Consider the following 14,567-nt stretch of genomic DNA (forward strand, 5'->3'; position numbering starts at 1 on the left):
TGTTCGCCTCGTGATGCTCTACATTTTGTTAAATTGCACCATATTCATTAGAGGCCATCTTGATGCCCAAATCTCTGTTGCAAAAGTGCTAGTTGCTGTTATCTTCTAATTCTTAGCAGAACTTGGAGATTTGTCATTTTTGTATCATTTAATCTGTGCGTCTTATGGGCATGAGCTCTACATGTGTTTTGTTGTATTCCATGCCATCTTTTCAGTGGAGTATGCCATGTATTTTTGTGATTTCTGTGGTGACTAGCACAAGCATGCAAACTAGGCTCCGTAATGTTTCTGATACCAGAGAGTGATTTCTCTAAGTCTTCGTCTGCTGTTATTTTGTTGCCATGTAAACTTGATGCTACAGAGAGATCCATGCATATTTTGGAGATGTTCAGTAAGGATGTTTTGTAGCTATTGTTATAATTGATCCATTCCTGCCCTTGTTTGAAATTATGGAGTGCCATAGCATGACTCAATCTTGCTCTACTTTTGCTATAAAATATTTTTGGCAGATTCTTAACATGATATTCATTTTTGCCAAGCTTATTATAGTTGATCCATACATGCTATGTATTTGCTCTTGCCATGGTTAGCTTCATAAACATGCCATCTTGCTGTAGGTATGCTTGTTTTGTCATGAATTGCTCTGTGGTGAGTGCATCAAGCTCACCAACATGCTTTCATATTATTATTTCTGCCATGCTCTGTTATCTGCCAAGTCTGAAACCTGATAACGAAACTTGCTATGTTTACATGCTTGCCATTATATCTTCTGGTCTTTTTTGGCTTATCGTCAGTAAGGGACTTTTGTCATATGCATTTAGTAGAACACTGCCATGCCTTGTTTTGCTATGTTAAGTTCCTGTAGCATGTTGATTTTGTGCTCTGAACATTGCTACCTGATGCTGTTTTCTGCCATGTCCAGTTTTTCACCAAGTCTGTGATCCTGTTATCTTTTGCACTTTTGCCATGCTTGTTTGAGCTTGATATGTTGTGATCTAGCCGTAGCTCAGTGTTCATCTTTTGTCAAGCATCTCCTGTACATTACTTTCATGTGCTTTGTTGCTATGGTGGAGTGCTGTAGCATTGTTACTTGTTGCATTTTAAGTGCTATCATGCTGTTAATCGCAGATTCGTGTCATTCTTGTATTGCTTGCCATTTGCAAACCGCGCATCCGATTCCGGTGATCTTTATATCGATTTCGACCGAAATCATCTCATCTTTCCAGTGGCATGCTTGGTTTGTCAAGTTACTGCCTTGTTCATCATTTTCCTTCCGGAGCACGCATATGCATCGCATATCATATCTTGCATATCATACATGTTTTGCATCATGTTGCTTGTGCATTTCTCGTGGTTGATTGTGGTTCCGTTTGTTTGTGTTCTTGTCTTGGGAGAGCCGGGAGACGAGTTCGTGAATGAGGAACCTGTTGAGTACGCCTACGAGGATCAAGCTTTCGACAGCTCTGAGAACCTTGCAAGCAAGATGACCACCCCTCGATATCACTTCTATCTTTGCTTTGCTAGTTGTTCGCTCTATTGCCATGCTGCGCTACCTATCACTTGCTATATCATGTCTCCCATTTTGCCATGTCAGCCTCTAACCATCCTTTCCTAGCAAACCGTTGTTTGGCTAAGTTACCGCTTTTGCTCAGCCCCTCTTATAGCGTTGCTAGTTGCAGGTGAAGTTGAAGTTTGTTCCATGTCGGAATATGGATATGTTGGGATATCACAATATCTCTTATTTAATTAATGCATCTATATATATTTGGTAAAGGGTGGAAGGCTCGGCCTTATGCCTGGTGTTTTGTTCCACTCTTGCCGCCCTAGTTTCTGATATACCGGGATTATGTTCCTTGAGTTTGCGTTCCTTACGCGGTTGGGTGATTTATGGGACCCCCTTGACAGTTCGCCTTGAATAAAACTCCTCCAGCAAGGCCCAACCTTGGTTTTACCATTTGCCACCTAAGCCTTTTTCCCCCGGGTTTTCGCGAGCCCGAGGGTCATCTTTATTTAACCCCCGGACCAGTGCTCCTTCGAGTGCTGGCCCAAACCGAGCGATGTCCGGCGCCCCCTGGGCAACCAGGGTCTATGCCAACCCAACGTATGGCTCCTCCGTTGTGCCCTGAGAACGAGATATGTGCAGCTCCTATCGGGATTTGTCGGCACATTCGGGGGCTTTGCTGGTCTTGTTTTACCATTGTCGAAATGTCTTGTAAACTGGGATTCCGAGACTGATCGGGTCTTTCCGGGAGAAGGTTTATCCTTCGTTGACCGTGAGAGCTTATGATGGGCTAAGTTGGGACACCCCTGCAGGGTATTATCTTTCGAAAGCCGTGCCCGCAGTTATGAGGCAGATGGGAATTTGTTAATGTCCGGTTGTAGAGAACTTGACACTTGACCTTAATTAAAACGCATCAACCGTGTGTGTAGCCGTGATGGTCTCTTCTAGGCGGAGTCCGGGAAGTGAACATGGACTGAGTTATGAATGACGTAAGTAGGAGTTCAGGATCACTTCTTGGTCATTGCTAGATGACGACCGTTCCGTTGCTTCTCTTCTCGCTCTCAGTTGCGTATGTTAGCCACCATATATGCTTATTGCCGCTGCAGCTCCACCTCATTACACCATCCTTTCCTATAAGCTTAAATAGTCTTGATCTCGCGGGTGTGAGATTGCTGAGTCCTCGTGACTCACAGATTCTACCAAAATAGTTGCAGGTGCCGACGATGCCAGTGCAGATGACGCAACCGAGCTCAAGTGGGAGTTCGACGAGGAACGTGGTCGTTACTATGTTTCTTTTTCTGATGATCAGTAGTGGAGCCCAGTTGGGACGATCGGGGATCTAGCATTTGGGGTTATCTTATTTTCATTTGGATCTTGGCCGTAGTCGGTCCATATGTGTGTATTTTGGATGATGTATGAATTATATTTATGTATTGTGTGAAGTGGCGATTGTAAGCCAACTCTTTATCCCATTCTTCTTCATTACATGGGATTGTGTGAAGATGACCCTTCTTGCGACAAAACCACTATGCGGTTATGCCTCTAAGTCGTGCCACGACACGTGGGAGATATAGCCGCATCGTGGGCGTGACATAGGATGACATTGTATTTTTGTCTTCTAATGCATACATGCATGTGCATGTGGAGAAGGGTGGGAAAACCATTTTTATCCCCTGGTAAGTTTGGTGAAAATACCACGATGACATACATACCATAGGCATGTTAACTTATGTAGCCCAAATGGGTCGTAAAGTTTGACAAAAAAGTCATTGAAGCATACCAACGTGGTATGTAGTTTCTCATATCTCATTGTGGCGATTTTTTTACATGAAAACAGATTTTGTATCGGACCAATGGTTCGAACTACAAAACATTGTAAATTTCCAAAATAGAGAGAATCTAGGATGACATATGTGTTGAGGATATAGACCTTGGAGTCACCCGCCAGGAGGGCCGGGTTACTCTAAGGGTCATTGCCAGAAGCCCGGAGCTAAGTTTCAAGATGATGGGCCAGAGATGGACTGAGACCCGGATATAGCTTAAAGCCCGTAGTTACAATCATTGTTATGGTAGACTTGTAGTGTAAGGCAAGTATTGCTTAGAGTCCGAGCCGGACGCTCTTATGAGCCGGCCGGGACTCTAAGGGCTGCGGGGCGTCAGCCTCCCTATATAAGGGGAGGACCCGGCAGCGGTTTAAGGGCGACAACAATCTAATCGAGAGTCGGGCATAGCTGTTTAGCTCCCTGGCGATCGTAACCCTAATCAATAACACCTCAAACTGGACATAGGCTTTTACCTTCACTGTAAGGGGCTGAACCAGTATAAACCCTCGTGTTCCTTGTCCCACATAACCCCTTCAAGATTCCTAGTTGCGATGGCTCCACGACTAAGTCCTAGCTCGAGGACATCTACCGTGACAATTCCACGACAGTTGGCGCCCACCGTGGGGCAAGCGCACGGTGGATTTGAGTTCTTGAAGGGCGGCTTCGAAGGGCTCAAGGGATACGCTGTGGGCCGGATGACCAAGAGTCGTCGCGGCAAGCTCTACATCGATAATGCGGACTGGGGCCCCGACGCCGACTCAATTGAGTACGGGTACCGGGTCCCCTTCGGCGGAATTCATGTCTTCATCGGCAAGATTGGTGAGCCGGGCCCCGAGCCGGGTCTCCGCGCCGATCTCATTGAAACGGCTCAGCGTGCACAACCCGCCCGGGCCCGGCCTGCCTTAAGGCGTGCTTTTGTGGGATGCATCCATGGAGGGCCCTCTGATCCATCCGGGTCCGGTGATGAGGCGGCCGCCGGCTCTGACGGCGAGTCGGCCACTGATGAGTCAAACTCTTTGTACCAACTTCAAGATGGCAGGCTCATAGGTTGTTCCGACGGTGATAGTATTCCGGACCTTTTCGAGCCGCCAAGTCAGGTTGGAGTTTTTATGGCTGGTGCGCAGCCTGTTTAGAACCCTGCTGCTGGAGCAGGAAACCCGGTGCCTTCTCCGTCTCAGGTGCTGATGGATCTCACGGACAAGATGACGGCCCTGTTAACCGCCACCGTTGACCCGGCGGGTCAAGCCCAGCATGATGCGGAGGTGGCACAGTTGAAATTGGATCTGATAAAAGCTAAAGAAGAGCTTGCAGCAGAAGGAATTAGGCTGGCTGCAGAGCGGGTGGCTCTCGATGCCCGGACTCAGTTGATTCAGGTGCAGTCCTTACAACTCACAATGGATCAGAACGCGGCCAATGAGGTCATGAGAAGGAGGCATCAGAAGGCCCAGTCTCGACTCCCGCCGGTGTACGATCCACGCAATCTCTTTAACACGCCGGGTGCAGGGTCTAGTAACCCGCCAGGGGTCATTACGCCCGGGTCTGGACCCCTCATTCAGCCACGAGTGATGGGGCCGCCCCAGGTGCCCCCCGCCCCGCCTCAGTATGTGCCAATACCCCCGGGTCATTATGACAACCCGCTAGAGAACATGGTAGCTGCGGCAGCACGGCTGGCGGCTCTCCCCGTTGACGGTGATTCTCCGGCGGCCATTGAAACCCGCCGGGTCAGGGAACTCCTGCAGACGGCACTAGCACAGCAAGAGGCGTACTCCTATAGCCGTGACAGGATCCACTCGACCCCCCGTCCAGGCCAGAGCCCGAATTACAGCCGGCACATGGTCTCAGCAACCGGTTCAAGTAATGTGCGACGCCACGACCCGCCCCCTGGCCATGGCCCGGCTCATAATGGAGCCTTCTACGCAACAGACCAAGCGCGGCGAGAGGCGGAGCAGGCGCCTCAATTGACGGCTTACCAGACCCCCCCGGCGTATCCAACGACGTCCGTTGATGTGGGAATTTCTACTAGGACCGGGGGTGTCCCTTGTTTGGTACCAGCCATCCGTAATGAACGTCTACCTAAGGACTTCAAGGGCCCTAGGAAGGTGCCTAACTATACAGCGGACTTACAGCCTGCAGCCTGGATTGAGAGTTATGAGATGGCCATGGAATTGCTGGAGGTCAGTGAGGCAGCCATGGCCAAATATTTCACCATGATGTTAGATGGAACTGCCCGCACGTGGTTGAAAGGGTTACCACCGAACTCCATTGGGTCTTGGGCTGAGCTGAAAGCCCGGTTCATTCAAAACTTCAAAGATACCTGCAGGCAGTCTATGTCAATTGTGGATTTGACTAACTGTAAGTAGCAGGAGGGTGAGTCCACGACCCATTGGGTTCGCCGGGTCAAGGAGATCATACATTCATCAGATAAGATGGATGCCGGCTCTGCAGTCTTAATGTTGGAACAGAACTGTCGCTTTGTGCCCCTTAAGATGAAGCTTGGGCGGCTCAAGCGCGACTGCACCGATATGGGTACCCTAATGGCGGCTCTTGTCAAATACGCTGATTCCGATGGTACCAAGGATCCCCCTTCAGACGATGAAAGGGCAGGGAAGGGAAAGAAGAATGGCAACGGCAAGGGTCCTCAGTTTAACCCGGGGAACCAAGGAGGAGGCAAGCGTAAGGCCGATGGCAGCCTGGAGTTCGTAGCCAACACCAACTCTCAAGGTAATAACCAGCGACGCAAGGGGAGGCCCCCTCCCCGAGGCGGCGGGTCAGGACCTTCTCTGGAGCAGCTGTTGAATGAACCTTTCCCGAGACACTGCTCTAGAGAGAAGCCAACAACTCATCTGTGGAAGGATTGTGCTATCATGAAGGCCTTTAAAAACTACAATGGTCCGGGTGGCGGCTCAGGCGCCGGCGGCTCAGGCGCCGGTGGCTTTCATGGCCCGGGCGGCGGTTCAAATTCCGGTCCTCAGAACGGTCAAGGGGGCTTTAATCAACAGTCTGGTCAGGGTCATCAACAGCAGCAGGGGGGTTATCAGACCAACCCGAAGCAGCTTAGCGGTGGACAGTATCACGTGTTCACCACTAGTTTGTGCAAACGAGACGAGAAGCTTCACAAGAGGGCTGTTAATGCTGTTGAGCCGGCGGTTCCACGCTACTTACGGTGGTCTGAGCAGCCCATAGTGTGGAGTAGGGAGGATCACCCCCCCGGGTGGATAACCCGGGCCACCTGGCCTTAGTGGTGGCTCCTCAGGTGGGAGGCTATAAGTTCACAAAGGTACTCATGGATGGAGGCAGCAGCATCAACATCCTCTATTATGAGACATTCCGTCGTATGGGGCTAGTCGATAAGAACCTCAGCCAGTCAAATACTATCTTCCATGGTGTGGTACCTGGTAAGTCGGCTTATCCAGTCGGCAAGATCGAACTGGAAGTGGCTTTTGGTGATGAGAACAACTACAGGGTGGAGAAGTTGACCTTTGAGGTGGTCAAGATAAGAAGTCCATAACACGCTATATTCGAACGGCCGGCTTACGCCAAGTTCATGGCACGGCCGTGTTATGTGTACTTACGGCTGAAGGTGCCGGGTCACAACGGGACCATTACGGTTCACGGCAGCCGGAAGGTGGCTCTAGAGTGTGAGGAAGGTGACGCAGCTTATGCAGAGTCTGTTTGCGCTACAGAAGAGTTGAAATTTTATAAAGACAATGTTGACCCAACAGATATGACCTCTCTGAAAAAGCCAACCACAGAGAATGAACCAGCAATGAAATTTAAATCAGCTGATGAGACTAAGCTTGTTGATTTTGTTCCAGGTGACTCGTCTCAGCAGTTTAGCATCAGTGCAAATCTGGACCCGAAATAGGAAGGCGCGCTCATCGAGTTCATCCGTGAGAATAGGGACATCTTCACGTGGAAGCCTTCTGACATGCCAGGTGTACCTAGAGAACTCGCTAAGCACACTCTCAATATTGATCCAAAATTTAAGCCGGTCAGACAGTTCCTTCGACGGTTTAACGAAGAGAGGCGGAAAGCTATTGGTGAAGAAGTGGCCCGGCTCTTGGCAGCCGGGTTCATTGTTGAGGTTTTTCACCCGGAGTGGTTGGCTAACCCGGTGCTCGTACTCAAGAAGAACGGCACCTGGCGGATGTGTGTGGACTACACGGACTTGAACAAGGCGTGTCCGGCTGATCCTTTTGCTCTCCCCCGTATTGATCAAATCATTGATGCTACGGCAGGTTGTGCACGCTTAAGTTTCTTGGATGCCTATTCCGGGTATCATCAGATTAAGATGGCAGTTAAGGACCAGGAGAAGACGGCGTTCATCACTCCCTTTGGAGCCTTCTGCTATGTGTCTATGCCTTTTGGACTCAAGTGTGCACAGGCGACTTACCAGCGTTGTGTACAGAATTGTCTTCATAAACAGATCGGGCGCAATGTTCACGCTTACGTGGACGATATTGTGGTAAAATCCATCAAGGAGGAAACCCTAATAGACGACTTAAGGGAAACCTTCGATAATCTCCGGGTCTACAAGATGATGCTCAACCCGGCCAAGTGTGTTTTTGGTGTTCCTGCAGGCAAATTATTGGGCTTCTTGGTTTCTGACAGAGGCATTGAGGCTAACCCGGAGAAGATCAAGGCTATCACCTCCCTAGCTAAACCGGCATGTATAAATGACGTTCAGCGTTTGGCGGGTCGCATCGCTGCTTTAAGCCGGTTTATAAGCCGTTTGGGTGAGAAAGCTATGCCCCTATATCAGTTGATGAAGAAAACTGATAACTTTATCTGGAATGATGCAGCTAATACCGCCTTTGAGGATTTGAAAAAGGAACTGGCAGAGCCCCCCGTCCTTGCTGCTCCGGTTGATAAGGAGCCCTTGCTACTATATGTAGCGGCAAATGCACGAGCCGTCAGCATGGCTATTGTAGTGGAGCGCAAGGAGGCGGGTAAGGAGCATCCGGTTCAGCGGCCGGTTTATTATGTCAGCGAGGTGCTCATTGAGTCCAAGCAGCGGTACCCGCATTGGCAGAAGCTCGTATACGGTGTGTTCATGGCGAGCCGGAAGCTCAAACATTATTTTCAGGGTCATCCCATCACTGTGGTCAGTTCTGCCCCCCTTGGTGATATTATCCAGAACAAAGAGGCTACAGGGAGAATTGCTAAGTGGGCTATAGAACTTGGACCTCATGGCCTCAAATATGTGCCACGCACTGCTGTTAAATCTCAGGCTTTGGTGGATTTCATCAATGATTGGACGGAGTCTCAAGTGCCTGAGCAAAAGCCGGATAACACTTATTGGACTATCCACTTCGATGGGTCCAGACAGTTGGAGGGCTCAGGGGCTGGTGTTGTATTGGCTTCCCCTAAGGGTGACAAGTTCCATTATGTGCTACGGTTGATGTTTCCTTGCACTAACAATGCGGCTGAATACGAAGCTTTGCTCCACGGTCTTCGGGTGGCTAAGGAGATGAGCTTGAGCCGGGTAAGGTGCTTTGGGGACTCAGATTTGGTGGCTCAACAAGTATCAGGCACCTGGGATTCTAAGGATCCTCTCATGGCGGCTTACCGCCGCGAGGTTTATGCCATTGCTGGGCACTTTCAAGGATACCAAGTGGAGCACATTGATCGCAGGAAGAACGAGGCGGCTGATGCTTTAAGCCGGCTAGGCTCTCAGCGTAAGCCGGTGCCGCCTAACACTTTCCTGGATGTCTTGTATAACCCCTCGGTTAAGTTGCCTACAGAAGAGGACTTGGCTATCCCTGACCCGGAGGCACGACTGGTGGCGGCTCTTCATGTCATACCAGACTGGATAATGCCATATCTGGCTTATATAACCCGGGGAGAGTTGCCTGAGGATGAAACTATGGCCAGGCAAGTAGCCCGGCGGGCTAAGTCAATGATTGTCATTGATGGCGAGTTGCATCATCGCAGTATTTCAGGGGCGTTTCAGCGTTGTATTTCCCCTGAGGAAGGTCAAGAGATCTTGCGTGAGATCCATGAAGGGGATTGTGGCCATCATGCCGGTTCAAAATCTCTTGTGGCCAAGGCTTTCCGCCATGGTTTTTATTGGCTGACGGCTCACGCTGATGCAGAGGATTTGGTCAGTAAATGTGACGGTTGCCAAAGGTTCTCACGACGGGCTCATGTGCCGGCTCAGGAGTTGAGGATGATCCCAATCACTTGGCCCTTTGCGGTCTGGGGGCTTGATATGGTTGGGCCTTTTAAACGGTCCAAGGATAAGAAGACCCACCTCTTGGTGGCCGTTGACAAATTCACAAAGTGGGTGGAGGCTGAGCCAGTTAGCAAGTGCGATGCAGCCACGGCGGTTCAATTTATGAAAAAGGTGATTTTCCGCTTCGGCTTTCCGCACAGCATCATAACTGACAATGGCACCAATTTATCCAAGGGTGCTATGGAAGAATTTTGTCAACGGGAGCATATCCGACTTGATGTTTCCTCAGTGGCTCATCCCCAATCCAATGGTCAAGCTGAGAGAGCTAACCAGGAGATTCTGAAGGGCATCAAACCCCGGCTTTTGGTCCCTTTGCAACGGACGCCGGGTTGTTGGGTGGAGGAGCTGCCCTCCGTCTTATGGAGCATCAACACTACTCCTAACAGGTCTACTGGCTTCACACCTTTCTTCATGGTTTATGGAGCAGAAGCAGTCCTCCCCAGCGACATCCGTCACGATTCGCCTCGTGTGGCGGCTTATGTTGAGACGGATAATGAACAGGCGCGCCAAGATGCTCTGGACTTGTTGGACGAACAGCGTGATGTGGCAGCAGCCCGTTCAGCGATTTACCAACAAGACCTGCGCCGTTATCATAGCCGCCGGGTCAAATCCCGGGTCTTCCAGGAAGGCGACCTTGTGCTCCGGCTTATCCAGGATCAAACAGATGCACACAAGTTATCCCCACCTTGGGAAGGGCCCTTTGTGGTCAGTAAGAACTTGCATAACGGATCATATTACCTCATTGATATTCGGGAACATAAAGATTCGCGTAAATCTGAGGAGGAGACCCGTCGGCCATGGAATATAGCTCAGCTTCGGCCTTACTACACTTGAGCCACCGGCTCTCGTGGTGTACATATTTATCTCAGACATGTATATATTATGATCAGTAATAAAGCAGGACCTCTGTCCTTTTTTCTCCTCCAATTATACGTATGTCATTTTTTACATACTAATTTGAAAGAAGGATCCGGCTTATGATCGTATTCGAGTCTAGCTGTAAGCAGCAAGGTCACTTGGGGGCTTCCTGTTCAAACATGGGTCGTATTCGAACCAAAGAGAACATAGCTGTCGATACCCATGTGATTGGCAAAGTGCCGAGCTCATTGGGAGGTGGCCTTTGGTCATATTTGAATCATAGTGTAACCCCTCTGAGAACCGACGTGGATCGTATTCGAATCAGCGTCGTTAAACAATTTTCAAAGTCACTTGGGGGCTTCCTGTTCAAACATGGGTCGTATTCGAACCAAAGAGAACATAGCTGTCGATACCCTTTTGATTGGCATCGCCACACCCACTGGGGGCTATATGATCGCATCCGAATCTTAGCTTAACCCCTTTGGACCGGGTTTCTGGTCGTATTCGAACCGGAAGCCCCAAGTTTTTATATTTTATCACAAGTCTACTCTGATCATGTCAAAGTATGTACTGTCGGGTCTCACTTGCCGGCTTAATTTTGGGTTATCTTGTTAGTTGAACATCATGGATGTCATCAAGACAGGTAAATTCGAGTTAAGGTACCAACCAAGCTACCCGGGTTATTTAAACTGGAAGTATGCTTACAGGCCGTTGAGTGTGTTATCACGGCTATGTTCAGAGTATAGTTAACGACCAGTCTTTTTTGGTTCGTATTCCGGGTTATCCATCTCAAACACCTGATTCTCAGGGCGGTAAGCCGCCTTGAGACTTGTGATTTGCCTTTCTATGCAGATGCTTGAAGGTACTTTTTAAGGTTGAGAAGGACAAAGGGATAATCATGACCCGGAGGAGCATCAAAAGAATAACTTCAAGGGGTTTCAGCATTCATTACGTGCACGATGGCACGGCAGAGATAAATTGTTGCACTTATTCTATTACAAAAAGCCTTCAAAATCTCAAGGGTGGAGCGTTGTTCGGTGAACCGCCAGCCGCTTTATGACGCCTGCTGAGTCGAAGTCCCCGGCTCGTCTTCTGCTCCGGCTGATCCCAAGACCTCGAAGGTTGACGGCTTCCAGTCAATGCCGCTGAGAGCTTCGAACTGGGCTTCTTCGTCAATTAACCCGGCCGGGTCAATCTCGGGGGCGAAGGTGTGCTGGCGAGCCGGAGGAATCAGACTAAGAGCTTCATAGCGAGGGGTTGGAATCCTCTGATTCTCCGCGTTGTACCCCGGCTGATACTTGGTTAAGTCGGTGTCGTTCCCGATGATGGTGGCCACCGGGCGTACAGCCTTCACACATGCCGCGAAGTCCTTCTGGTCGAAGGCGGAGCCGTCTTCCTTCAGGCTTGGGTAACCCAGGGCGATGTCTGCCGGGTCTAGCTCCGGCAGGAATGCTTTGGCCCGGCTCAGCGCGGCAATTGCTCCGGATCTTGCGGAGGCTCGGCGTAGCTCCTGGATCCGCTGTGGCAGAACAGCGAGCCGGCGCAGGACTTCGGCCAGATGGGTTAGCACCTCGTTGGATAGGGCCACCACAGCTAAGGCGCGCTGTGACCCGGTGTAGAGTTGTTCCACCAGGGTGTACACGGCCTTTAACTTGGTGACCACGCTCTGGTTGAGGTTGGCACTCCTGGGACCTGTTTAATAAAGGTCAGATAAGCCGGTGACAAGGATGAATTATAACATATACAGACTTGATGAAAGCCGGCGAGGCGACTTACCGAAGATAGCGGCCACCATTTGGGAAACCTGGCGCTTTAGGCCGGAGAGCTCAGCGGTCTTTTCAGTGAGGGCCTTCTCCACCTGTTCTGCCCGGGTCACCAGTGCGGCTTTCTCCTCAGCCCAGGCCTTTCGCTCAGCATCGAATTCGGTCTTCAGCTTCTCTTGAGCGGCGATGCTGGAGACAAACTTGGCGTTTGCCTTCCGGGTCTCCATCTCTTGTGTCTTTAGCCGGCTCTTGAGATCCGCAAGGTCCGACTCAAATTTCTTGCCAACAGCCTGCATATATTTCCGGGTTAATTAACAGTCATTCTATAAGTCCCAAGCGCTTTCCAAGCAAAGACACTTGGCACTTGGGGGCTAATGCATATTGAATGTATCTATCTACGTATTGCCGGCTTAGTTTAATAAACCGGACCTAAGTCTACAATATATTCAAGTATAAGTTGTCGACTTGGGGGCTAGCATGACAAGGGTCACTATGCAGAAAGTAAGAAGACAGCAGAAGGATACCTCAGATTTTTGTTGGATCTGGTTGACCATGGCGATCTCGGCGTCCCGGCTCTTGTGAACTTGGCTGATGTAGCCTGAGACGAGCTCTCCAATGCTTAAGTCGGTGTAGCTGGAGAGATCCAGATTCACCCGGTGGGGTTGCAGCAATTCCCCCTTCGCGGAGCATTTGGCTAGCACGGTCGGCCTCCCCGGTTCAACATACTCCGTCCGGGTAATTACCACGTCCGGGTCGCTAGCTGGTGGGGCTGAGCCGGAGGCCTCCGGGTTAACCGATGCTTCGGTCGTTGTCTTGGTGGTCGGGGCAGGGGCTTCAGGCGCCGTGTCCATGGGAATGGTGACTTCGGGGGTGGAGGCAGCCGGCGGCTCTTGAGCCGTCGCCTCCGGCTCAGGCAAGTCCGGCACTCCGGCTGACCTGGTCTTCTTTGCTCTTTTGGTGAGCTTTGCCTGGGCACTGAGAAGGCAGATATGTTAGGCATACAAAGAGTAAAAACAGACAGATAATGTAAGGAGATTGTTATTACCCGGGTGCAGTTTTGAAGGCTGGCAGACTTGACTGCATGGAGTCACCCGAAGAGGGGGAGGTCTCCTGATAATTGGAGTCAGAAGAGTTGAGTGGCTGACGGATGACACCCGCCAACGGATGAAAAGGGTACAGATGAGAAAAAACCTCAGTGCGACGCTTCCTTGTTGCGTCGGGTAACCCGGCGGAGAGGTCGGTGTCTTTGCGGGCCCGGGTGTGACGCTGGCTTTCGTGAACCTGCTGCTTCAAAAGAAATTGAGGGTCTTGATGAGCTAATGGATGAGAAAAGCTTACTTTCCGGGTTACTCTTCGGACTTTCAGCTGTGGTAAAGGCTCCGAGTCGGAGGAAAATGATGTTACCTCTTCAATCACCGGGTTACTGGCGCCGGTGTCATCCTGTCAATAAGCAAAATGTTGATAAGGCAGACAGCAGCAAACAACAAATATGGCAAGAGTTTAAAGGTTTAAGGGTTACCTCTGACTCGGAGCTGTCGCTTAATTGCAGCAGCTCCGAAGCAGTGGGTCTGCTTCCCTTTTTGCGAGGGGCGGCTTTCTTCGCCTTCCTGGCCTTCTTGGCCGCCTCATGGTCATACTTGACCCGCCAGAATTTATCATCAGCCTGAGAAATACAGTAATGAACTCTTAAAATGGTTCAGAGCAAGGTGACATGTAAAAGAAGTGGAAAGGTTAAAGTCAGCGGCTTACCGCTGGGGCTGGATTGGTCTTGCAGAACGGGGCTAGCCCGGTTCTTCCACAGTCTGCCAGGCTCTCGTTTAACAGAGCCTTGGTTTCTTCTTCGGCAACGTCTTCTGGAAGATCATTGCGACTGTGCCTCTACGGGTCATCCTTTCGCCCGGTGTACTCACACATTAAGCCGGGGCGACGGCTCAATGGGATCACCCGCCATGAGATCCAGACCCGGACCAGGTCTATTCCGTTCAGACCGTTGCCTAGCAGAGCCTTGATCTTATTGATCGTTGGAAGCAGATGGCGTTCCGTGGCAGTCAGCTTGTCGGATAGCGGATGAGTCGGCTCTAGGCGGGTTGGGCGAAAGCCGGGCAGCGGGCTCTCGTCAGCCGGGGACGTGTCTTGGCAGTAGAACCAAGTCATATTCCAGTCCTTGGGGTGGCTTGGCGGCTCTGCGTAAGGGAGTCCTTGCGCCGTTGGATGGAGATGCCGCCTAATTCCAGACTTGGCCCGTTCGCGCACTCATTTTGGCGGTTTAAGTAGAACAGTTCTCTGAAAAGCAGTAAACTGGGCTCCTCTCCAAGGTATACTTCGCAAAAGACTTGGAAGTTGCAGATGTTGGATACGGAGTTGGGTCCTATATCCTGAGGCCGAAG

Source organism: Aegilops tauschii, chromosome 3 (genome assembly GCF_002575655.3).
Source record: "Aegilops tauschii subsp. strangulata cultivar AL8/78 chromosome 3, Aet v6.0, whole genome shotgun sequence".
NCBI lineage: Eukaryota > Viridiplantae > Streptophyta > Magnoliopsida > Poales > Poaceae > Aegilops > Aegilops tauschii.